Source organism: Equus przewalskii, chromosome 19 (assembly GCF_037783145.1).
Source record: "Equus przewalskii isolate Varuska chromosome 19, EquPr2, whole genome shotgun sequence".
Lineage (NCBI taxonomy): Eukaryota > Metazoa > Chordata > Mammalia > Perissodactyla > Equidae > Equus > Equus przewalskii.
In genome coordinates, this window is record NC_091849.1 from 13,938,665 (window position 1) to 13,966,125 (window position 27,461).

The 27,461-nt window shown below is 42.8% G+C and overlaps 1 long non-coding RNA gene across 1 annotated transcript; it reads right to left on the reverse strand.

Moving 5' to 3' along the window:
- Positions 1–3,862: 3,862 nt before the first annotated feature.
- LOC103566675 (uncharacterized) lies at positions 3,863–22,914 on the reverse strand. Its single transcript, XR_548552.2, has 3 exons — positions 22,710–22,914; positions 12,964–13,082; positions 3,863–6,541 (listed from the first exon to the last, which is right to left on the reverse strand). It is a non-coding gene; the product is annotated as an uncharacterized lncRNA (long non-coding RNA).
- Between the last annotated feature and the right edge of the window lie 4,547 nt (positions 22,915–27,461).

The following is a 27,461-nucleotide window of genomic DNA, read 5'->3' on the forward strand; positions in this document are numbered from 1 at the left end:
TTGTCCTTTCTATTTTCAGTCCTGGGTTTTCTTATGATCCTAGCGACTGCACATACGTTTTATTTTTTACTTAGGTCTCCTTTCCTTTTTAAAAAGAAAGGAATGGAAAGAAAGAGACTATCCCTTCCATCTTGACCCCTCTACATAACAGGCAGAACTTAGTCATCTTAGACCACAGAAGAGGTCCCTGTGTGTCATGATCGTCACGGTAGCTGACAGGACTCTGGTGCTGCTAGAGTTGTAGATGCTTCATGATTAAAGGTGGTTTTATCCATCTTCGCTCCCACTCCTGCCTCAACTTTCCTGTCCTAGCAGAACATTTCTGGTTTTTCCCTTACATAATTTGATATTATTTTCGATCAATGATTGGTTAATTTGAGAAGCATCAAGTGCATCATCAGAGCTTTTGAGGTTTATTTTCCCCTGTTCACAGTCACAGACCTAACATTTGCTTCTGTCATTGGTTCTGTACCTTTATACTTTTGTCCAGCTGATTATGTGTTACATAATTTCTTCCTAGTGATTTTAAAAACAAAATCTTACAGCAGTTGGCTGACTAGCAGACACTGCTAACAAAGCAGTGGATAAACCAAAAAGCACCTTCAAGGGAGCTTAATGGGTTGCATGTGGGTAACATGGGAAGGGTATGAAAATGTTTTAGAGAAAAGGAAAATGGTGCCATTTAACATTGTTTGTTGCCCCAGAGCTTGATAAATTACACAAGAGCCCCCTTCGTCCTTCAGAGACAAGGCATTTCACTTGCAGACATCTTTTTTCTCTTCCACTTTATTTCATTCTCCCCGTGGGATCCCAGGCAAGTGCACAGTTAGGTAATGAAGAATTATCAGGAAAACATCATCTAGGCAGGGTGTATGTGTTTCCATGGTTCCTGAGAAGTTAGGGTGATGGAAGGAGGTGAAACTTGGGCACTGAAATCAAACCTTCTCTTCTCTCCTCCTTTCAAAGCATAAACACATGCAGACTACCTCTGGGCAAGGGAGACAGGCCTCACTTAGTGGTTCATTCAGATTCTGCATGAGAAGGAGATACTGTTTTATTCTTCATCATAAGAGGTCCCATTTCTTCAAATTGACCATTTTCCCCATCCCTTTTTTCCTAAGTAACCTGTTTACAATCTACCCTTGTCAATTACAGTACTTAGTAGAGACAAGCAGAGAGAAATTCAGACGTTGAAAAGCTTGAAGACATCCCACAGAGTTGGAATGCCTTTTTCAAAGGGAAAAAAATCTGCAAATGTGTATGTACTTGCCTATGTACCCGAAAGAGCCAGCTGGACAGCACATAAACGGCTCCCATTCAGGAATAACAAAAGCCCATGTCAGAAGTCAAGGGACAGGAGGCTGAGAACTAATAATAATTTTGCACTTACACAGCAGTTTTCATCCGAAGACCTTAGAGTGCTTTATAAACATTAATTAAATTGCCCCACAGCCCTGGGAGATGGCTGTGGATCAGTATTTCTAATTTGTGGGGGGGTGGAGGGAGGAGAAATGCATGCATGGAGTGAAGTTGGAACCCGGCCATGCTACAGTGCATGTGGATTGCAGACTCAGAAAAAGCAGCAAGACCTTTTCCCCTTGAACCCAAGGCTGTGGTCATATGTCACTGTGCCTGCTAGGCCAAGAGGGAGATTGCCTGGTAACAGACCTATCCAGGATGACTCCCAGAAGGACCCACCTTAGAAGGCTGCCTGAACCGGGCTTGAAGGGCACCGGCACCATCTTCCCCACAAGCTCATCACCATGTGCTGGATTGCCATCATTCCAGACTCATTCCCTCATTCCTTTAGTGGGACTTGTGATGGCAAATCAGTTTCACCTCAGATACTAGCTCTGATTGCTGGGAGGTACAGCCAGGACAGCTGTGTGGAGAAGGATTGAGATGTCTAGTCTTCTCCATAGAAAATCCCATGATCGATTATTATGTCTGCCCTGCATGTGGGCAAAGTTAGTTATTGTGGTTTGAATTGTGTCCCCCCCAAAAGATATGTTGAAGTTAACCCCTGGTACCTGTGACTGTGACGTTATTTGCAGAGAGAGTCTTCGCAGATGTAATCAAGATGAGAGAATGCTGGAGTAGAGTGGGCCCTAAATCCGAGGACTGGTGTCCTCATAAGAAAAGGGAAATCTGGACACAGACACAGAAGAGAACAAACACCATGTGAAGATGGAGGCAGAGACGGGGGTAATACGTCTATAAACCAAGGAATGAGTCCAATTGCTGGCAACCACCAAAGCTAGAAGCAGCAATGGGAGGAGACTTTCCTAGAGCCTTCGGAGGGGGCATGGCGCCGCCGGCACCTTAGTTCAGACTTCTTACCTCCAGAACTCTGAGAGAACGCATTTCTGTTCTTTTAAGCCACCCAGCTTGTGACACTTTGTTGCAGCAGCCCTAGGAAATTAATACGATAGTCTAAATATTGGAAGCTTCTAAACGCAGGACCATTAAATGATAATTTATGCAAAAACGTATCCCACCATTGTATTTTTGATAAACGAGGGAAGATTTCCCGGAGGGATTGGGCTGTGACAATGGAGAGGAGGACAAGGTGGGCACATCATAACGGTGGTGACGGTAACATCACCGTGGTCCTCTGGCATGGCACACACTGATGGTTCTCAGCCACTGAGATGTTTTGGTGGGTAACTTCTGTTGTGCAGTGTTGATTTGCAATCATGAAAATGCATCTAACACGTTCCATTTCTTAATCCCTCTAACGAAATAGAAAGAATATCAAGGAATGCTTCCGGAAACCAGATCAAGTGAAGCAAGAAGGAAAAATAATCTACAGGAATTAAGATCTAAACTCCGGGAATGTTAATCTGGTATGGGTGAGGTTGCCAACCTTTGGAGCAAGAGATCTTTGTGTCCATTCTTAGTCTTTCCCTTTCCAGGCTCTTTCTTTCAAAATACAAACAGTCCTGGGAGAGGTAACACATAAAGCAATATTATAATGTCAGGGAACATGCTGTTCTGAAAAGAAAATGGTCTTTGGAGTCAGATAGATGTGAATTGGAATCCAGGCTCTGTCATTTAGTAGTTCTATGGCATCAGGCACATCGCTTGACCTTTCCGTACCTCAATTTACTCATCTGCTAGGTGGGTGTAATGAGATTCTCGTAGGCTTGTTGTGAGAACTCAATGAATTGATATTTGTTTAAAAACTGCTCTGGAGTGTAGTATTAGTAGCATTTGCTTCTGCTCAATAAGTGGCTTTCCTTCCCATGGAGAGTGGATGAAATGGGAAAGCCAAGCTGGAGAAGGGGCAGAGGGTGAGGCCAACATAAAGATTCTGCGTAATTCAGTCTGCCACTGGACTGTGGTTTGAAGAGAAGTTGCTTCCTTCTCCACTTGGCGTCAGGGTAGCTCTGCTCCCAAGACTCTCCTTTCCTCCTTGCCCAGGGTTCCCCAGAGCTGCTGGGAGTGAGAGCAGCAGCCGCCCATAGTGGGCCAGCCACGGGCAATGGAGCTGCTTCTTTCCGTGTCTTTGCTCTCCGAGGCAGGGCCCACAGCCGAGGACCTGGAGCTGGGGAGCCACTGGGGGCAGCTCCAGCTGTCAACGGAATCCTCTGCGCAGGTTGGGGGCCAACCGACGCAAAGAACAGAAGTAGAAGTTGCTCCTATCAGACCGGGCCAAGGGAGAAACCAGCAAGCTTACCTTCTTTGAGAGTGATCTCTGAACCCCAATTAAATGTGTCAACTCTAATTTACCCAAACAGAAACAGTCTTTGCCAAATGGCTCATCATCTTTTATTTTTTTTAACGAATGCTAACAAGTTTTGAGTTTAACTTTTTGCTTCCCCACGCTCTATATAACCAAGGGAATGAGTAACAGCCTTGATAAAAATAAAAATATCTTTAATGTTGAATTCCCCACCAAAGATGACTGGTATCCCAACCACAGGCTCAACTCCTGTGGCTCCTGAGTGGCTCACCTTTGCCCTTGGCCACCATCGTGTTTTCTCCTTGGGACTGCCACGCTGCTCTCCCTCTGCCACCTGGTGGACTGGTCCAGCGGCTGCATCCCACATTCCTGGGGCTTAGGAAGCATGAGGCTGACGTTGGTATGTGTTGCTGTTCCTGTTGCGGCTGCGGGGCCCATGAAAATTGGAAAGGCCTCTCTCAACAATAAAAGCTCCCTAAATAAGAGGTTTGACTACTTGACGTTTCTTTTAGTTCCTGGAATTGGGGCAGTTTCCACCATCTCCGTGCTGCCTTCAGAAACATCTTGTCCGCCTACAATCAGCCAAAACCCGCGGCTGGGCCCCGTCACTTGAAAAAGACTCTCTTCTTTAACCAAAGTTTAACCCGGCTCCTTGGAGTCCTCTGCTGGCCTGACCTCTCTGTCCTTGTAGGATACAGTTGTGTAGGAATTCTAAGTTGATGTAGTGAAAATCCCACGTCCCTGGGATCTGACCACCTCGGTGTCTTATCGCGCTGGCCTGCCATCAGCAAGAATTCTACTGAGTCGGCCTAGCATGAGTCCCCCTTACCCCTCATGTTTCCTCTTAGTAGTTTTCCATTCCTTGACACCCACCCTGCTCCTTCACTACAAACCCCACTTGTCCTTGCTGGGGTCAGAGTTGAGTCCCATCTTTCTCCCCTACTACAAGATCCTATTGTGGTGGCCCCCGCTGCATAAAGTCTGCCTTACCATCTTTAACAAGGGTCATGAATAATTTTTTCTCTTTAACACACTTCAGCCGTCTCTGCAGGCGGCATGCTCTGCCCACATGGGGCATCACAGGTTGGCACAGACTTTCTCATCTCTGAGAATCTTAAACCCAGGAAGGGCCTGACCCACCAGATTTCAGGTTCTCAATAATCTCTCCCAGGAGGGCTCCTGAGGTGGCGGCCAAAAATCTTAGATTTGGGAGGGCATCCATAGTTTCTCACTGCTGGAAAATGAGCCCTGAATGTTTTGTTTAAGAAAAATCTCGCTATGTTTTCTGCTGGGGTATGCCAGGGCTCCTGATCCTCCCAGCTAGGGGCGATGTTTACCTTCCCTCCTCCTGGGAGGATGTGGGACCCAACGTCCAGAGCCTGCATCTCCTTTATGACCCTCCCCACAGTGAGCTCAGGATCACAGCTGACTGACTGCAGTGCGACTGGCTAGGCTTCTTTCTTGGTTTCCCAGATCCTGGGGACTAGACAGGAGCCCAGGAGGAGAAGGGAGAGGAAGAGATGCTCCTTGTTCTCCTTTCTCCTCCCCGCCTCCCTGCCCATCATCATGCTGCTTGGGAATGCGATGCACTAATCTGGGTACCTTTTTCTCATGAAAATCCAATCCTATCGTCCCAATGACATATGCTTGGTAAAGAGAGGGCTAGGCCAAGCTTTGAACATGATGACAGGAAGCGAAAGCAGCCTGGAGATTCTGGGCATAAACAAGGGCCAATTTAAGAAACAGCGAGAAAAGAGAACTATGTGGCAATTCTTGCTGAGAACGGGGCTGGAATACCCACGTGAGGAGCGCAGGCTTGGCGCCAGGCGCTTTACATCCATTAGCTTTTCCCCACTTTATGGATTAGGTAACCGAACCTCGGTGAGGTTAAATAATGTCCCAACGTCCCACAGCTCATGAATGGAGCCAGGATTCAGACTCAAGTCTGCAGATCTATTTGACTGCCATGCCCTGGCTCTTTCCATGAAACCCTATTCCTCCCACTGGGAAAAAAAGTGTGCGCTCCTGAGACCAGGTAAGCACTTCTCACACGTCTTCCGTAGGAAAGGCCTGGCTGCCTTTGTTCTCCTGCCCCTCTGTGCCTCAGACCTTGTTACCATTCATGCGGTTTCAATAAAATGTTCGTAATAATCTCCAAGGTGACAGAAATGGCACCAGTCCGCCAACATCTGGAAGGGCTCAGGGCTGCCATCACTGACACAGGCTCCAGGCTCAGCCTGGACCCCCTGTATGCTGCAGATGGCCTGAATCAGATACCCGGGCCGGGAAGGGCAGGAACAAAATGGTAACCGGGCCTGGGAGGTTTCCGTGAGATAGAGCCGTGAGTTATGGCCCTTCGGTAAGGCCGATCTGTGCAGCAAGCCCTTGCGGAGCACATAACCCAGTCTGACAAGTGACCTTGACAGAATTACAGCAGTCATATTTTCAGTCAGTTGAGCCAGTCTTGGCCAATTTCTCTAGAGCATTAGGTGCAAACATAAGTCTCCGTTTCCACATTGCACATGCACGTGTCTGCCTCTCCCCTTCGCTGTTTAAAGTATTTATCTGTGGCTTGTACAAGCGACATCTTTCTCCTCCCTCGTGGGGAAAGGCTGGGAGTGAGTCTCCAGGCAGCCCTCCTCCCTGGGCTGCGTGTGCAGTGAAGCAGTGCGGACAAGGATCTTGTTCCAAGCCCATTGAGCAGGGCTAGCATTTAGTGACCTTCTGAACCAGTAATCCCGTCCCGCGGGGATTGAAATTGATTTTCCTCCTTTCTGTGTGTGAGCACGACCCGAGGGTATAGCTCTGCCGCAAACGCTGATCTCAGGTGTGTATTTAAAGGTGAACAGCGACACTCTTGAAAAGATAAATGAGAAAAGTTGTTTTAAGAACGCTCTGAATAACCTCTACAAATGAACAGGATGCGTGCTTTCATTTCCAAAGAGTAGCTTCTAATTTCTCCACGCTATTGTGTGTGTGTGCACGTGTGTGTGTGTTGGGGTGGGGGTGGGGTGTCTGAAGCTATGAGAGAACACGTGTAAAACGCCAAATTCCTGCCCACGCGGCCGGGCCGAGAGCAAGGTAAACAAGGCACTTGCCTCTGGTGTAAGGTTTAAGGAGGCCTCCCAAAAGTCAAGACTCAAGATGCAATGTCTTAATGTGATATATTTTAAAAAATTAAAATGAATGCAAAAAAACCCACAATGAGCAAAATATCACAATTTTAAATAAACAACAGACATTACTGCTTTTTCCTTTTGCCTCAGACTCCGATAGAACCCAGCATGGTACTTCTTTATAAACTTTTATTTTTCTCATCGTGGATTTCTTACATTTATTTTGATTTTTTAAATATTGCATGAAGATGTTATTTATCTTGATTACTGAGTTTTCTAGCATCTGCTTCAGTTTTACACCCCAGGTGAATCTCCTCACCCTGGTCCCAGCCCCCTTTAGGCATGTCCTGAATCAGGGGCAGTATCTTTAGAGATTGGCTAAAGACACTAGCTGGCACTTATTTTCAGCCTCCAAAGTGAAAATGAGTTGTTGAACAACTCCTCTAGTTAATAACAGTTTAAGCCAGAATGGCATTCAGGTGTTGTCTTTTGCTTGGTCACAGCTAAAGTCATCTTGAGCGTCAAGTAGGAGGGAAGCAGAATTGGTTGTCTTGGGGATAAGTGTCAGTTCTGTATATACCATGGACAGTCCAAGGACAGTCGAGGCCACGGGAAGGTACAGTGAGGGTCCAGGCCCTGGGAGGCCACGATGGGGGTCTTGGTGGATGCCCAAGTTTAATTTCAATGCTCAGTCCTTGCTGACGATGTCTGTAGAGGAGCCTCAACTTCTCCCACGCTGCCCAGCTCATTGAACGTGCTCAGCTGTGCGCCCAGAAGCACTTCCCATCCCCACCTCACTGTCCCTGGTGTGCTCACTGGTGACAGGCTGAGCAGGTATCATTTCAGTAGCCACCCTTTAAGGCTATGGCCTGATGGCTTCCGGTGCGTCTGGAAAAGCCAGCTGTTTCATAATTGTAAAATTGACCTCTGTTCCCCAGGCCCACTACACACTGGAGTATTTCCTGGTGAATCCATCTAACCCCAAATTAAATGACATTTCCTGGTGAGAGATGGGCGAGTGGTTGAAAATAGCACAGCAGTCACTCGGCTCAACTTGTAATATTCCTTTCCATTCACTATCTCACGTCATTCCTGGTCTATTAACTAGCGAGGTTAAGGGGTGACACGGTGAGCTTGGAGTCCTGCCATTTGGAATAAGAGGTCAGCAGGAGGCTGTCTGACTCTGGGTTTTAGTTTTAACTTTTTTAGCGTCTTCTTTCCCTTCTCAAACCTGCCCTTCCTCCTTCTGTATGCCTTCTTTCAGGAGTTGACATCATCGTCTATACTCAACCCAGCATTTCCACTTTTACTTCCTTAACCTTTTAGATTCCACTCTGCTGCCAGAGTGATCTTGTTAAAATGCTGATGTGACTGAGTCATTTTACTTTTTAGATCCCTCTACAAGTCCTTCTAGCCTAGAAGGTGAGGTTCAATTTCCCTATTTTGGCTCTGCTCACCTCACTGTGCTCATGGCTCACTGTTCTTCCCATTCTGACCACTTGCAGCACTATCTCAACCCCAGGGCCTTTGCACATATCCTTCCCTCCTTTTCTGCTCCAGTTTCCTCTCTGGGAGCAACTACATGGCTGCCAGGACAAACTGGCAAATTAATGTATGTTTGTTTTTAGATTAAAGTAAAAGATTGATTGGAGATATGAAACTTTTCATGATTCCCCATTTTAGTAGACTTTTTGATCAATCGATTAACCATGATAGTACATTGGATAGAAGGGTTTGTGAAAGGAAACCACCAGGGATGCATGCTGGGGAAGAGCTGAAGGACCTACTTAGAGAGGCGTGAGTGATGTCACCCTCTGGCTGGGGAAGGAACCACATTACCTGTGTCCCCTCTGTGACTTGGTGGGTAATGGCATAAGGTTTAGGGACAGATGTTATTGGACCAATTAAACAGTTGAGAGCCCTTAAAAAAGACCAAGTTTTCATTATGCTTTCCAAGAGTGGGCCATAATTTTTATTTAAGTACACACAAGCCACAGAAGTCTGAAACACATTACTACTCAATGTATGTAACTGTTGCTGGGGGTAGGGGGGATCGCTCTGAATTGCTACTTGGGGAGCCATGTGCGGTCACTGCTGGCAGCAGCCAGTCACTGGGGCAGTGCTTTCCTGGCAAGCGCGGACGGGATCTTAGAGCCGCGATTATTTTGGAAAGGAAAATGAGCAGATGTGCCCTGTGCCTGACTCCGTGGCCCGCCTAGGGACTCATTCGCACATTCTATGGGGCTCTGTTACCCTAAGGCACGTCGTTGCTCTTGGTTAATTGTTATTACCACGCGTAAGAAGAACTCTGGGTGAAATTGCCAAGTCTTTCGCTTGGGCCAGAAAAGGAAAAATCTTTCCAACAGAAAATGAAATTTAGTTTGGCATCCTAATAGATCATTAGCCTCAAAAGGTGCACTTGGCCTTGCTGGAAAGTTTGAGGAAAGGAATCGTAACTATCTAGTTTATGCGCTCTGCCCAGTGAGGCCAGCCACCTGTCCCATGGGCCCCATAGTGTCCCAGGTCTGGCTGAATCTCTGCTTCAGACAGGGTGCTCCTGCCCTATCTCCTTGCCGTTAGGGGAAGGGATGGTCCACCCCAGAGTCTCATTTGCCCGGCATGAGCATTTGGCTCGGTTGGAGATTACACTTGGTCTTTTCAAATCTTACTGCTTCCCGTGGCTATGCCAGCTCCGTCTAACAGCCCTGGATCCCCTACATGACTCGACTTCATTTCTGCCTCCTGCTCCCCCTACATGGAATGCACCAGGAAGTTCAAAATGGACGCTGCTGTGATTTCTTCTTATGCTGGGTCCCTTCTTGACAAGCCTGTGACCCTGGAGGTTTTTGTCTGGTTTTGTTTGATCTGTTGTACAGCTCCCACATATGCAGTTTACTCAATTTCCAACGTCCCTGAATGTCAGCCTATGTGGAAAGAAATGTACCAATCTTTGGACATTCACAGCTGGTCTGGAAGCTAGTTCATATCACGGATGATGTGTGGGTTACGCAGATTTACGTGACAGGCTTGTCTGGTAAGCCACACTATCAGGGCCACAAACCTCTGTCCTTTCCAAACTGTAACCAAAGGTTATCAGCATCTCAAAGTGTTCTTTGAGTGGAGGTCATAGACTCAAATAAGGGCTGGTGCCAAAATGAAAACAAAACCTTCAGTCACGAGTTGACTCTATGTGAGGCGGGTGGCGGGGAGCAGAGAAGGGTAGAGGGTGAGATGTTGAGGTCTTGCGGGTAGAGGGGATGAAGCTGACAACTTGAATGATAAAGGGAGAATTTCAAGGAGATGAAATAGGCTGTTCAAACATTGATTGCTGGGACTTCACGCTGGCAGAGCTCATAGAGGAACTGAGAAAGGTGGACTGGGGCTGGGCATGCCTTTAGGGCCAAATATGTGGAGTCTGAGCCTGACTGTGCTTACTTACTTTGAGACTTGACTCTGTGCCTCAGTTTCTTCCGTGGTTGACACCATTGAGAATAAACAATCAATCCTCATGATTGCTTGCTGGAACTTTTAGGAGTCTGTCTCAAAGTGTGGAGTGGGGCGTAATTGTGAGATCACACAGTCACAAAGACCAGGATTGTGTCCAGCATTCAGTGAGCTCTCCAAGATACCTGGAGGTCAGGTGCTAGACCTGGGAGAGGTGCAGGAGGAAAGGGACCATTCCTTCATGGACCAGAACATGGGCAAGCAAGATAAGAGAAAATACCTCAGGAAACAATCCAAATCAATTAGGCAGGCCATCCTAAGGGGCAGAGTTTGTTGTGTTTACTGTACTTTCAAAATGTGGCCCCAGAAACCCATAGATTGTACAACACCAAGAATGGACCCTAATGTAAGCTGTGGACATTGAGTGATTATGACGTCAATGTAAGTTCATGCATAGTAACAAATGTACCACTCTGGTGGGGGATACTGGTAACAGGGGAGGCTATGCATGCGCAGAGGCAGGTAGTATGTGGGACATCTTTGTACCTTTCCTCGATTTTGCTGAGAGCCTAAAACTGTCCCAGAAGAGTAAAGTTTTAATAAAAATTTTTTTTAAAATGTGGTCATAGCCAGTGGTCACTAGAAGTAGATACTGTGAGGAACGGGCCACCACAGTTGGATCTGAGCATTGAAACCCTTTATTAATACAAAGAGTTTTTCCTGTTTTCTTTGCTTTTAGCAATTACCTTGTACTTGTGGCTCAGATTGGCTAGAGATTATTTGGAGCCACATGTGCACATATGGTTAGGTCACTTCCTCCTGATGTTGTAGTTGTGTGTTTGATTTTAATAATTCTCAATATACTATTTTACATTCAGTCCCACCAAATCTAATCTTCTTTGATTTGGCCTATTATTCCAACTTTGCCAAAAACTTTTTGAGACTGAGGTCTGTTTTCCATTTTGTCATACATTATCCCCAGCTTTCTGATAAATGCAAAGTTGAAATTCATGTTTGATATTCTTTTATTGACAGAAAGTGTTGAAAAGATAAAGTGAGGAACAATTTCTGTAGAACTCCATTATAGATCTCTTTCCAGCTTAATATTAATCCAATCTCTTCGGGTAATTTCAATCAGCCAGCTCTTATCACCTAAGCCAATGTGCCAGACACAGAGTCTATTCCTCCTTAATGGGTAATGGTCATGCTGCCTCGGCCAAGCCTTTACCTTCCATCCCGTCTACACTACATCCCTTCTAAGGGAAACCTTCTCCCTGACCTCCTACTTAGGCAGCCTTGCTTTACCTCCGGTCACCATTCCCCTTGCTAGCTCCTCCTGACTTAAGAGCAGCAATCCTATCACCTTTGGCCTGATGCAAAAAAGCTGGACCAGTCATATTCTATAACTTTAAAATCTGAACGAAGGAAAATGAAAAGAATTTTATAATTTGCAGTAGTGAAAGATTGTCACGAGTTGGAGTTGGAGTTGAGGCAGGTTAAATCTTGCCTCTTTCCGTGCAGGGAAAGGTGATGATGAAGTGTGAAAGCTTCATTTGTCTCGTAGATCACTCTGAGAAGCTAATGAAAGCTGCAGACTCTCCCCAGAGAAATGCACAGATGAGTATATATATGACATTTTGCTTACAGTTTCAAGACATTTATAGACATTCTCAATCTTGGGGTTGTTAGTCCTAGAGAAGAGGCAATAAGTCTGGTTGGTACTGAGACAGTGAAGAGGTTGTACAGAAAGAAATAGGGCTGGAGAGAGACAGAGACCCCCAGACCCACCTCCTGTCCTGAGGTCTCCAGGTCTGATTCCAGTCCACCTGACCTTTCCAGTAAACCCCACTTTTCTTGAGATGAATTAAGTGAATCCCTGTTCCTGCAACTAAAGGGGCTTGGCAAATAATCAGATCATCATCCACCCAGTCATGCAAGCTAGAAGCCCTAGATCACATCTCTAACTCCAAACCTCACTGTCCGAGGGCTTCATGCTTTACCCTTCTTACTGTGCTGATATTCCAGGGCCAACCCATCCCTTCTCTGCCACTTGTTTGCCTGTATCCTAATGATCGCTATGCCTCTAGCCCAGACTGCTTCCCAAACTAGACAGGTATCCAACCACCTGCTGAACATCTCTGCTTGATTGTCCCATTAATGCTGCAAGTGCAACATCTTCAAAACTGAACTCTCAGCTTTCTGACCACAAAAGAGAAACAGCAGAAATAAAAGCAAGGCATACACAACGGCTCTTCTCTGAATATGCTTTGTCTTTTTTTGTTGTTGTTGACCGTATCTGTTCTGAGAAGCCTAAGAAACATCCGACACCCTTCTCTCACTTGACCACAACCAAGTCAATCACTACATCTTGCTGACTTTATCCTCTGAAGAGTTCTCACAATTGTATGTTGCTCGATCCTTATCTGCCATCCTCATCCATCACCTGGATGAGGTTTGTTAGAAAATAAAACGCTAATCTGTCTCCCTGGCTCCAATCTTGACCGTGCCAATCTGTCCTCCAGCTACAGCCACACGAGCAGTCTAAATTACAAATGTAAGACATTCCCGCTTAAAACGCTTCAGTGGCTCCACACAATCTACAATAAAGTCCACCCGTCCTACAGGGCACAGTGACCCCCATGATGTCTCCTGTTTATTGTCCTTCTAATCCCATCTCCTGCTCCTTCCTCCCATCACTTCATGCTCCAGCCAACTGACCTTCCTACACTTCCGGCCGGTACCATCCTGTTTCCTAGCCCAAGGCTCTGCTGAGGATCCCCTTCTCCAGTTGAAGGCTTTTCACAGGCTCCTCTTCAGCTCAATTCCTTTGGGGGGATCTGAAAAAAAATAAACGTGTATTCGGAAAATTACTGATACTTTCATACAGAAATTGAGAAGAATTGTACATCATACACCCCGTGGCCAAACACCATAAAATTCCATTTAGAGACATTTAACAAATTGAGGATATCTAATGTTTTCGATCTAAGGTCCCCAGCATTCCTATTTGATGATCTCTTCATGGCCCCTTTCTGCCCTAGTGTCATTTACTCTGCCACTTCTCCAGCCGTGTTCGCTCCAGCCTTTGCCTCTTCTTGTATTGCTACTCATCCACCCTAGTTTCCATCTTTTTTTAATGGAGACCAATATAATTCTCATTTAGATTTTCCAACTTGTGTCATTCAGCCTAGCACTCCATCAGCAGATGCAACATCTTTCTAGGAACTGGCTTTCATTTTAAGGTAGAGTCAATCTTAAATATGTGAATTTTAACTAATATGTGAATTTTAAAGAACGAGTTTTAAAATAATACTTTTTTTCTGGTTACAAAAATAATTTCTGCTCGTGGAGGAAAGATTAGAAATTGCAAAGGAACATAAAGAAGGCCATAACAACTTCCACATTGCTAACTACCACAGATGTAATATACTTTTCTCTCTCTCTCGCTCTGGTTTGGCTAGAATCCCCACCAGAAACCAGGAAGAATCTCTCCTAGGACCTCTTAGAAGGCTGAAATCAGGCCTAACTTGCAAAAAAATCTGAAGAAAGTTGAATTTTTCTTTTCTTTTAATAAAAGCAAACTGCTACAACCTGGAAACCCGTAGGTATGCACTTTCTTAAAAAAAAGATCGATTTACTTGAATAGGTAGTACATTCACAGGGTTCAGAATTCTAGGAGTATAAAAACTTAGTGTGGTTTTTAAATACGACTGTAAATTCTTTGCCACTCTTCCCATCAAAAGATAGAATTTAATTCTCCTCTCCTTGAGTATAAACTGGCCCGAGTGATCCAGTTTCCTGGGTATCCATCCAGAGATTTTCATGCACTTGAAAAAAATATAAATATATATTCATTCGCTTCCTTTTTACACATTATTTCATATCTTGATTTTTTTCCTTTTACCCATCAATACGTTTGGGAGACCAGTTCTTCTTAACAGTTAAATAATGCTGCCTTGTCTGGTTCCCTTTATAATGGGCATTTAGGTAGTTTCCAATCTTGCACTCTTGCAACGTTGCAGCAAATAATCTTGTGCATACTTCACTTTGCGTATATGTATGTATCACTCTAAGATAAAGGCCTTAAAATGGACTTGCTGGGTCAAAGGGTAGGCACAGTTGTAATTTTAGTAGATATTGCCATATTGACCTTTGCAACCCTCCAATTTATTTCCCCTCCAGTGATAAATGGGTTCCCTTTACGTCGAGCCCCACCAACCCAGTATGTTGTCAGACTTTTGGATCTTTGCCAATCGAAGAGGCCAAAAATTGGTATCTTAGAAGACTTTTGATTTGTATTTTTCAGTCAAGTGATGTTGAACATATTTCATACTTTTAAGAGTTTTTTTCATATTTACTTTTCTGTGAACTGTTTATGTCTTTTGCCCATTTTTGAATGGATTGATGGTCGTTTGAAAAATTAATTTGAACATATGTGTTGAAAATTAGGCCTTTGTCTGTGATGAAAGTAGTAAATTTTTTCCTGATTTGTTGTTTGTCTTTTTGACTTTGCTTGTAATATTTACTGCATGGAGAATTTTTATTTTAATTTTCTGTGGTAGAATTTTGTCAGTTTTTTCTTTTATGACTTCTGAATCTTATGTCGCAGGTGGAAAAGTCTTCACCATTCTAAAGTTACTAAATAATCCCCTTATGCTTTCTTCTAGTAATTTGGGGTTTTAATTTTTTACATTTGAAATTTATCCGGGTATAAGGTGTGAGGTACGGATCTAACTTTATTTCTTCAAGATGGCTTCTGCATTGACCCAGTACCGCTGATCAAATAATCCACTTTCTCCTCACTCATTTGAGATGTCGTTTATGTCAGGTACTACATTCCTAGATGTGTTTTGGTTTATTTCTAGACTACATTTTGTTCTGTTAATTTGTCTGTCTATTCTGAGGCGGTACCATGCTTTTTAATTGTTGATATTTTAGAATATGTTTTAATATCTGGTATACATATTTCTCATTCATTGCTCATTTTATTCTTAGCTTTCCAGATAAAATTTGTTTATTTGTCCCTATGAAATTTTGAATCACTACATCTGCATCTGTAGAAGTGCATATCTGAAGTGCATATCTACTAATACTCTTAAAACTTTGGTGATATGGCCACTTCCTTTCAAGGCTCTTATCTCTTTCTCACTCAATCCTAAATGATTCTTACTTTTTGGCCAGAGGCAACTCTAAGGGGCACCACTTCCACTACCTCCTGAAAATGAAATTATTAGCAAGATTAAGACAAAGAAACCGTGACTGGTGTACTCGATATTTAGCACATGTTTGGTGAGTTTAAATCTGTCCCCAGAAGAGGGCAGATCTTAGGAAAGTGTCAATAATATCCTCTATCTGGCAGAGCGGTCTGTAGCATGGGCTCAGGCTCTCCATCCACACACTCTGCATCGTGCTTTTCCCTTCGTATGCAGGATTTTCATACTCATTTATTCATCAGCGATTTGGGGGGAACTCACTAGGTACTAGGCACTGTTGTAGACAATGGTGATGCAATAGTGAACAAAACAAGATTAAAAAATCCCTGCCCTTGTGGATTGTGGAGCTTGCTTTCTAGAAAGCTGATGGATTTACACACACACACACACACACACACACACATTTTTAATAAAACTACACTCTTCCGTTCCACGTCCAGTCAAGAGCTCCTGACCAATGCCATGGGCATCTGCTGTTCTTGGCTGCCCAGGCTTCCTGGCCTCTTCTTGACAGCAACCCTCTGGCTTTCCTTTGGGGACAGATTCTTCCCACTTCTGGCTCTACAGGATCCAGTGAGAGACCTTCAAACCCTTGCCCTTTGTGATTGATTCAGGGATAAGTAACATATTAAGAATGAGAACCCAGGGCTTTTTCTGGAACAACTGAGCAACAGGAGTTCTTTACCCTGGGTTTACTAATCTGATAGAAAGTAAACTGTACTTTCTACTGCTATCTCAATCATCCTTCAAGTGTGGAAAGTTTTTAAAGAATGAAGACAAAACAAAAGAAAGCAAGACCAGGACATTTCACGTCTATTTTACTGACATTGTTTGAGATTCTTGATCCTCCCGCATTTAGAACTAGGTCTACCCTTGGACTTCTTAGTTCCGTGGGTCACCGATTCAAGGTTGAACCCATGAGATCACATTTATTTCCTATTCTTAGAATTTAGCTTTATTCTCATACTCTGAGAACCTGCATATGAACTGTGAAGCTGTAAGCATTGTTTTAAACCCTCTTCCCCATTGTTCTTTCCTGAGAGTGACTGGGTACCTCCCTTGCTACTATTTATTCATTCTACGTCATGTCTGTTTTGGCCCTGCCACCGAAACTGAACCAAGATTGGGAGAGGACTGTCTGGAAAGACTGCTCAAGTGTGGGTGTTTCCAGGGCTAATTTGGGCAAAATGGTTGTCACAAAATGATCTGTCTGGGTTGTCATGATGAAGGAACTGTACAAAAACAGTAGCCAGGAAACCAAGGTATGGTTGGGGCCTGGAGGTTAGCTGCTCAGTGGATGAAAGTAGGAGAGCCAGCCAGAAGGTGAAATGAAGAGCAGGCAAGGTTGAAACGAAGCATTCAAGGCCTGGAAGAGCGCATAAGTGAGTGAGATGGACTGAAGTATGCAAACTCTGAACACCCAGTAGATGTTCTGTAATGGAGCGAGCATTTGAAGGGAGCCAACTGGGTAAGCACTGACACAGTGCATGTTTGAGTTCTCTATTCCACACTTGAATATCATTCCAAGTTGTCTCGAGCACGTTATCAAGTCTTGCTAAGTATGTGAGTTCAATATTTACCAGATAAACTCTATCTTTTCTCAAAAGCTTATCATTTTACTAGAGTATACTATGGTCCAGAAGACTAAACTGAGTTCTTTGAAAGAATATAGTATTGCTCAACTGGATAATACTCCCCAGGAGGGCAGTTGGAATTGTGTTGGGCATTTTTCGGTTGTCACTATGACCGGGGCCTGTTAACTGGCAATAGATGGGCAAGAAGCAATATTGGCCTACCAAATAGAATAACATCCCTTTCAAAATAAAAACAATGCCCACCTCAAAAGAAAAACTCTGACTGTACTCTAGACAGTTAACTTCCATAGTCTTCTTCCTAAAGTCTCCTTTGCTTTCGAAGTCATGAATATTAATGGAGGAGGACGTCAAAACTCTGCCTCTGTCCCAGCCCAAGTGTGTTTCTCATGTGGATGTTATCTATTTACTCTTGTATCAGATACACTGGGTAGCTCTCAGGAAGTCTGGGAAACTCTGGAAAGATGCCTGTTACGTTTCCTTTGCTTCTCAATTGGCCACGGCAGGTGTACCCACAGCTGCCTCCAGACCCCAAGGGGAGACACCAGCCCCCATGAGTCTCTTCCTTTAGGGACAGCATGAAGCTTCATTTGCCCATGAATTATGAAATGCTTGCTGCTGTCTCCTTTTGAAGCTCCAGATCTACCTTCTATGAAAAGAGGCTATTCCTCATGTATACAGTGGATTAAACCTTTCCATTTATTCATTTAGTTTTTCATTCTTTCACTTCTTCAGTAACATGCGTGGAGTATGTATTCTGCACCTGACACCGTGCTAGGGGCCAGGTGCATTTCTTCCTCATGTCATGTGCTCCCCATTCACTAGCTTCTTGACACTCTCATTGATTCTATCTCCTTAGAGTTATTTTTCCACCTGACGCTTTCTGCAAAAATTTTGGCCACTACATCTAAGAACCCTATCCTTTTTAGTCAGCAAGAATTCAGAAGACGGTCTGCCAGACCCTTTTCTCTCTAGCAAAAAAGTTTGTATTTATATCATACACAATCCACAGGAAGACAAATCTGCGTGTGGTTTGCAAGTCCCTAAAACAGCTCAGTCCTCAAGACATCCTACTCCTTGGTTGTGGATTGGGCTGAACCATCACTTTTAGTGGATTCCTTCTGGATCCTTGCCCTTTAAATTGCTGTGATATTGGGACTATTCGCCATACTTGTTCATCAGGTCACTTCCGGTCTTAGGGAGTTACGGGAAACTTCTATACAGAGGCAGCTGTATATCTGCCTCACACCTAACCACAGCTCCTCAGCTAGACAATTGATATGCGATATTCACATTGTACAACTCGTTATTTACTTAAAAAATATCCCTCTGTCTGCTGAAGGCAATCTTGCCAAGTATTCCTCTCAGTTCACTGAGCTTCTTTTTTTGTTTTCTGTTTTTTTTAAATGACGTTGACACTTTTTTTTTTTTTTGGTGAGGAGAGATTGGCCCTGAGCTAACGTCTGTTGCCAATCTTCCTCATTTTTTTTTTTTTCTCCCCAAAGCCCCAGTACATACTTATAAGTCCTTCTAGTTCCTCCATGTGGGATGCTGCTGCAGCACAGCTTGATGAGCCGTGCTGGGTCCATGCTTGACCCAGCAAACCCTGGGCCACCAAAGCAGAGCACAAGAACGTAACCACTTGGCCACGGGGCCGGCCCTTCACTCAGCTTCTTTTTTGAGGACTGTATCTGCCTGTTCTCAACGGCTTCTGACTCCAGGATTATTAAACTTCTTTAATTGCCAGAATTGATTAAAAACCTCCTTATCAAAATAGCCTAACAATCTTTGATGGGAGAAACTTGAATTGATACAGTCACTTAGCTCCTGTCTACCTGGTCCTGAGTTTTGTTCCACATGTTCACATTTTATGTTTTGCAGAAGTGTTGAGGTTGGAGGATGAGTTGGGCTGTTGGCTTTTATGGATGCCAGAGTTAATTTAATTCCACAATGGAACTCCAGGAATTCTGCCCCTATGGGTAGAAAGTATTCCAGCAGTGGGTCCACAGAGACCCAACCTCAACAACAAGGAATTTCACGGCTCAAAGACATAAAACTGAGCAGCAAGAATACCAGAGGGCCCCTTTGTCTATTTTATAAAACATCTGATTTATCCCAAACATACAGCCCTTGTGAGGGAAGACACAGTTATTAAAGGCATTGGCTGAGTTTTGACCTGTTTCAGTCTAACCTTCAGTGTGCTCATAAAATTGGACTCTGCTCTGACATCAAAGAATTCTGCTTCCTTCAAAGAGAATGCCCAGTGCTCCTGCTCCACTTTCAGGGCAGCCTTCTGATCGAGACTCCCAGATCTAGACTATAAACAGTGCTGTTGGTTCTCGCCCGAAGTTTCTACATGTGGAAAGAAGTGACTTCTGAAAGGCAAGTTGAAAACATCAACCCAGGGTCTCTGGAAAGAACCTGTCTCTCAAGCCCTCAGTGGGGGAGGGAGAATGGAGACATGAACGAGAGGACGGAGAATTGCGTGCAGGACGCAGGAGCTAAAAGCAAAGACTGGTGGGGGAGGGAGGGAAGGAGAGAGGCATCCAGCTTGTGAAAAAGAAAGATGGAAAACCTTAATGAGAAGAGGAGAGAGAAGCAGCTGGAAGCTGTGACAGAGCAAGAAAATAGGGAGGAAAAAAGGAATACTAAACAATAAAAAGGAGCAGAAACTGCCTTTATTGGTGTCCCCTGAAGTACGAATCTTTGCTGTAAGCAATGTGCAGTTGGCAGGTACAAGCTGATTCTGGAGACTGCCACTATTTATTTATTTACTGCTTACTTATATTCTTTTGAAAATCTGAATTTCGAAATTCTCTTCTCAGTGTGGGCATAAGTGGCTAAACTTTGCCCTGAGATTCATAAAACAAGGTAGAGGCATTCAGTTTTCTGATTCATTTTGGTGGCCTTGAAAGCTCCTAATTCAACGCCTTGAAAGTGCTAGGTGTCTACTCATTAACTGTGTTCTGAATAATTGAGGTAGGAAAGTGATGTCAATGTCATTTCTAATGATGATGAAAATGAAAACACCCTTGCACACCTGCAATAATATAGCCTAGTTTAATGTTCGTTGTTGGTGTTTCTCATAAATATTGATTGTCTTGGGCACAATAGACCCACATCTTAAAATAGTTTTTGGTTTTGAGAATAATTATCTTTGGACCTATGCATATAACTGAACATAATTTCAATAGTTGCTATTGAACCTGGGTCCCTGTTGAGCCCAAATGAACAGTGGACATATTCTTTCTCTGGACAGCCCACCATGAGAGTTGAATTTGAGTTGAGTTTCTGCTACTTGCAGAAAAAAGCATCTTCACTGGTCTTATGGATTGAACTGTGTCCCCTCCAAATTTCTGTATTGAAGCCCTAACCCACAATGTGGCTATATTTGAATATTGGACCTTTAAGGAGGTAATTAATATTCAGTGAGGTCATACAGGTAGTTCTTTGATCCAGTAGGACTGGCGGCCCTATAAGAAGAGATAGAGACCCCAGCGATGTGCACACACAGAGGAAAGCCCACGTGAGGACACAGCTGAAAGGTGGCTGTCTACAAGCAAAGAAGAGAGGCCTCATGAGAAACCAACCCCGCCAGCACCTTGATCTTGGACTTCCAACCCCCAGAACTGGGAGAAAATCAATTTCTGTTTAAGCCACCTAGTCTGTGTTATTTTCTTGTGGCAGCCTTAGCAGATGTTTATGATTTTTCTGCCTCCATTGGGGCCATGAAGGCTTTAACTGAATCTTAAGCCAAGACACTAGAGGTTCAGCCTATTAATAAATTAAAAAACACAACACAGGGGAGAAAGCAGAGCCTGACCCCTGGCTAAAGCGCTGGCATCCTGCAGGTGCTCAATAACTGCTTATGGATCAAATGGAGAAGAAGCCAGTAGGAATGACTAGTGATCCTGGGGCTTCTGAAGAAGCTACCACATGCCTTGACCCAAAGAATAATGAAGAGATTCAGAGGGTCCAGCTGGGAAAAGAACCATTGAGGTCAAGACTAAAGAGGTGACAACAAGGAGGGATCTGAAGTAGGGAGTGGGCCCCTAAGTGAGGAGCAAAGGTGTCTCAGAAATAATGACAGGAGTTGGCAGGAAGTTTCAGAGATTTTTTGCTATGAGTGGATGAGCTGGTTAGGGCCTAGAAAAAAAAGAAAGGGACTTGGGGACAAAGAATTCCAGTGGCTGGTCTACGGGGCGGAGGGGGGTTGTCCAGAGTAAAAAATCATCATCATTATGAAACTACAGACTTGTTGTGAGGGTAGTTGAGTGTGGCCTGGGGAAGCAACGGTTCCACCTACCTCAGCCAGCACAGAAGCTTCAACTTTGTCTATACAAGAACTAAAAATTGCCATGCTATGTCCCTCTATGTGGCCTCCTATTTTCCCATGCGCATCTTCGGTGGTGATGCTAATAGACAGCAAGGGGGTCAGCAGAAGGCAGCAAGTGAAACATGAAGCCTGGGCAATCCAGAGTGGGCAAAACACTGGTGAAAACACTGTATTCTATGGCATCACAGCCGCTCTGCTCCTGGATCCCAGGAGGGAAAAACATTAGCATCCTACAGAGGCTTTAGTTACCAGGGGCTGTTTTCTTTCCTCACTCTTTCTCTGGACCACTCTAAGTTATTCCATGTATGATGCCAGCCCAAGATTTCACATTTCATCTCTTACATAAAATACAACTTGTCTTTATTCTATGAAGAGTTCTCCACAACGCTTTCCTGTTCTGCCATCATTTATCTCTGCTCAAATTTTCCCATTTTTTCTGTTTCAGAATCCTTCTAATTACCCCAGCCATTGTGTGTGACTGCCCCTAATGCCACATGCAGCCCTCAGGGACAGCCTGTGTTGCTCAGCTACTCTGAGAAGTTTCTGGGTAGAAGGCTGTCCAGTTGCTTCCTTCACACCAGGAGATATTCCATCTCTGAAGACATTTTTCTCCCAACACCAACTCTCTCGCCTGGCTTTTCAAACACTGGCTGCAGCAGCATAGAGATGTCATGAGCCTCATCTCATGGTCTTCCAGGTCGGCTTTTGACGGACTTTACCTTTGACCCATTATCTGTAGAAACCTCGCGTGCCCTTGTCATTGCCACTCCATGGCTGAAAGCAATGTCTTGATATTCCAGAATACTTTGTGATTCCTATGACTCAACACAGATTAGAGTGTCTAATTCTAGCATCATGAGGAAGGATGAAAGAACATAATTTCCTAAAGAAAAATGGCTTTGTAGGAAATAAAAGCCTCTTAACACAAGAAGCACAGTCTTAAAATGGAGAAAGAGAGGTTGAGAAGGTTTTCTGAAACCACAGAATTTGCCGTAGTTTTTTTAAGATCTGAAAGAATAGCTTTAAAGAAAAATAAATGTTGGCACACTAGGGGGAAAGCTTTATGTATATAGCAGTTTTAAAATATGCATTTGTTCATACACGCAAGTATGAAACCTCTTGGGTTCCTCTTTCCACAATTGCTTTCTATTTCACTCTAACTCAGCAGCTGTAAATGGCTTTGGTAAATCATGCTAGTACATTTCCATTAACATGAGCAAAATTTATGTCAGATGCAGTGACAACAACTGTCAGCCTCGAAAGACCCTAATCTTCTCTTGCACAGAGAACGCACATCTGTGTCACAACTACATTTTCTCATACCTCTCAGTACCGTTTGTCTGTCTCGTTTCCATTTTGCTCTCCTCTGGACTCTGAATGCTCCTTGCTCATCAATCAGCTTTTGTGTCAACGAGGTGTATTCTGAGTTGGTACAGGCTTCCCCCTATTATTTCTTCCTCTGGCACAGCTGCTTGTTTATGCCAGTGAATAAGGGTTTCCTTGCAGAGCAGCTACATTTGTGTGCTGCAAAGAGGGAAGATAAATTGGTTTCGAAACTGCACCTGTGTAACTTCAGGGTAATGTCTGTTATCCCATAAACATATTTTTTTCTATTGAAACAAATACAAGGGCTTATGATTCCCACCCATCATGAATCGTTATCTCAGGTTTAGTTTTCCTAGAAAGTCACGTGATGTGGAGAGTTCTCACGCTCACAACCTCTTCTATAGACAGACGAACCCATTTCTACCCTTCATCCAGCTGAGAACTCAACTGGGGCTTCTCTCACTATTTGTGGTGAGGGCATTTTATTTCCAATATATCATAGACTGATACTTTTAAAAAATACAAAATCAGGCACTTGGATGCTGTGGCAATGTCAAATTGCAAATAAAAGTTTTTAAGTGCTTGTTCTTATTTCTAGACTTATTGCAGATGGACGACAGTTAGTTCATGGACCAACTCAGATCTGTGGACCACACTGTGGGAGCATTCAGTCTTGGCCATGTGATGCAGGATGTACTCTCCTTTGTTTGCAGGACAGTTCTGGACCTATGAGGAAAGAAATAATTTAACTTTGCTTTTAAAAGAACAGGTGCTTAAAGTATCCGTCTATGTTGGCACCCTGAGTCTCTGTGATTAAAGCATCACGATGGACGGTGTTCCAGTGGGAAAGAAGACAAAGTAACGTATGAAAGAGCAAATAAATTCATTCAATGGCTACTCAAAGTTGGAAAAGGGACTCACAACCAAAAATACAAATGAGTTAGAAAAAGTGGAAAAAATCATTTAAAAAAGTTGATTCATTCACACTTCAGCAAATATTTGAGCACCTACTCTATGTCAGTCTGAGTGCTAGACATACAACAGTGAGTGAAACAAAGGTGCTGCTCTCAGGAAGCTTACATAGAAAGCCCACAGACGGAATACTAGAACGTCAGAAAAAAAAGGGAGATAAAGATTTAAAAGCCTGACTTTTCTCCAGAAAAGCCTTCTATATGGCTATCTAGCAGAGTGGAAGAACTCATGGCACTAAAAAATGAAAGTATTGCTTGATGAAGGAGATCAAGAAAGTGTATAAAACTGAGCTTGTCAGTTACAAATCAGTATTAATTAGGAAAAAAGAATTTAAGGAGACTTTTCACTACAAGAGACCTAAAAGCGAATAGCAAAAGTTTCTACATAAAAGGGAGGAAATCAATCACAGAATCAGCGGAGCCGCTTAATAACAATGTAACAAAAGATGACCTGGGACCAAAGAGAAGCATAGCGAGGTCTGATGAGGCCTTGGTTAGTTTTCCATATTAGAGAAATTCACAGTTCCAAATTTTCTTTTGAAGCTAATTGTTTAGAAGTGTTAGAAATAATAGTTTAAAGAGAGAATTCTGTAAACATCTACACTAAAAAAATCTGAAATGAATAACTCTCTCATCTTAACAAAATAGAAGTACAAACCAAATCTGAAGCAAGTAGGAGGAAGGAAATAATAAACATTAGAGCAGAGACAAATGAAAGAGAGAATAGAAAAACAATAGCAAAAATCAATCAAACCAAAAGTTGGTTCTTTGAAAAATCAACAAAATTGATGAACTTTTAGCTCAACCGACCCCCCAAAAAGACTAGAGAATACTGTTAAAATTGTATGCCAACAAATTATATACCTTATATTAAATGGACACATTTATTGAACATAGAAACTACCAAAACTGATTCTTAAGGACATAGGAAATCTGAGTAGACTTATATGAAGTAAAGAGATTGAATCAGTAAATGAAAACTCCCAAAAAAGAAAAAGGAAAACCAGGACAAGTTTGCTTCACTGGTGAATTCTACCAAATGTTTGGAGAAGAACTAATACCAATCTTTCTAAAACTCTTCCAAAAAATAGAAGAGGAAGAAATACTTCCTAACTTATTCTATGAGAATGGTATTATCCCAATTCTAAGCTAAAGACATCACAAGAAAAAAATTATAGACCAATATCTTTTATAAATGCAAAAATCTCAAAAAAATACTAGCAAACTGAATCCAGCAGCATATTAATAGTACTAAAAATATTTAAAAATAAGATATTTAATATGTTTTAACACTTGATATATAAAAATAAAAATATTTTAAAATATTAAAATTATACACCATAACCAAGTGAGATTTATCCTAGGAATGCAAGGTTGGTTCAACATATAAAAATCAACCAATGGAATATACTATATTAATACACTAAAGGGGGAAAAAACCATGATGAACACAGAAAAAACATTGAATAAAATCCAACTCTTTTACCACAAAAACACTTAGAAAACTAGGACTATAAGGGAACTTCCTCAACCTGATAAACGGCATCTGTGGGAAACCTACCACTTACATCATACTTAATGGTGAAAGATTGAAAGCTTTCTCCCCGAGGTCAGGAACAAGACAAGGCCGTCCACTCTTGCCCCTTCTAGTCAACATTGTACGAGAAGTTCTAGTCAGGGCAATTAGGTAAGATAAAGAAAGAAAAGCCATCCACATTGGAAAGGAAAAATAAAACTACCTCTATTTGCATAAACGATCTCATATGTAGAAAACCCTAAAGAGTCCACAAAAATACTATGAAAGCTAATGAATGAGTTCTCCAAGGCTGCAGGATATAAGGTAAATGTGTAAAAATCAATTGTATTTCTTTACCAATAATGAATAAACCCAATATGAAATTAAGAAAACAATCCCATTTATAATAGCATCGAAAATAATAAAATCCTTAGGATTCAATTTAACAGAAGAAGTGCAAGACTGATATACTGAAAATTATAAAACATTGCTGAAAGAAATTAAAAAAGAACTAAATTAGTGGAAAGACATCTTGTATTCTTTCTTGGACAACATTGTTAAGATGGCAACACTCCCAAATCGATTTACAAATTCTATGCAATCCCTATACAAATTTCAGCTGCCTTTTTTTAAGAAATGTAAGGGGCTGGCTCCGTGGCCGAGTGGTTAAGTTCGTGCGCTCTGCTTTGGCAGCCCAGGATTTCGCTGGTTTGGATCCTGAGCGTGGGCATGGCACTGCTTGTCAGGCTACAGTGAGGTGGCGTCCCACATGCCACAACTAGAAGGACCCACAACTAAAAATATACAACTGTGTACTGGGTGGATTTGGGGAGAAAAAGCAGAAAAAAAAAAAAAGATTGGCAACAGTAGTTAGCTCAGGTGCCAATCTTCCAAAAAAAAAAAAAAAAAGAAATGTAAGAGCTGGTTCTAAAATTTAAATGAAAATACAATTGAGCAAGAATAGTCACAATCTTGAAAGAGAAAAATAAAGTTAGAGGACTCCCACTTCCCAATTTCAAAAACATACTACAAAGCTACAATAATCAAAATGACATGGTACTGGCACAGAATAGATCTATAGATCAATGGAATAGTACTGAGAGTCCAGAAATAAAGCCATCCATCTACGGAATACTGTTTTTTGACAAGGGTGTCAAGAGCATTCAACGGAAGAAGAATAGTCTTTTTAAACAAATGATGCTGGGACAACTGGAGAACCACATACAAAAGGATACATTTTGACCCCTATCTCTCACTGTGTATAAAAATCAACTCAACGTGGATCAAAAGTCTAAATATAAGAACTAAAACCATAAAGCTCTTGTTAAGAAATATAGGTGTAAATCTTTGTTACCTTGGATTAGGAAATTTTTTCTTAAATGTGACATTAAAAACACAAGCAATGAAAGAAAAAATAGATAAATTGGACTTCATAAAAATTAAAACTTTTGTATATCAAAGGGTACTATCAAGAGAGGGAAAAGACAGTACACAGAATGGGAGAAAATATTTACAAATCATATGTCTGATGAGGGCCTAGCATCCAGACTATATAAAATACTCACGACCAAAACCAAAAAGACAAACAACCCGATTCAAAGACTGCCAAAGAACTTGAATAGGTGGAAAAGTGGAAACAACCCAAAGTGGAAACAACGCAAACATCCTTCAGCTGATGACTGGGTAAACACATATCCATACAATGAGTATTACTCAGCCATGAAAAGGAGTGAGGCACTGACGGTGCTACGCCGCAGATGAACCTGGAAAACATGCCGAATGAAAGAAGGCAGAACAAAAGGCCGCATGTTGTGTGACTCCTTTGATGTCCAGAACAGGCGAACCATAGAGACAGAGAGTAGATTCGTGGTCACCGGGGGTGAGGAAGGGAGGAATTCAGAGGTATGAAGCTTCTTTTTGGGGTGATGGTAATGTTCTGGAATTAGATAGGAGTGATATTTTCACAAGATTGTAGTTATACTAAAACCCACTAAATTGTATATCTTAAAATGGTTAAAATGATGAGTTTCATGTTATGTGAATTTTCTCTCCGTAATTTTTCTTTTAAAATCACGCAAAGCCTTCAAGGGTTGTAAACAAATTTGAATATTTAGGTCGTCTGGCTGCAGCTGGAGAATGGATCGGCAAGAGTGGCTACGCAGAGACCAGGTAACCGGCACTCTGAGCGGACCAGGAGGGGGTCAGGGCCACGAGCAGTTCCCACAGCCACTCGGCGCAGCAGGCACAGTGCCCAGGGCCCAC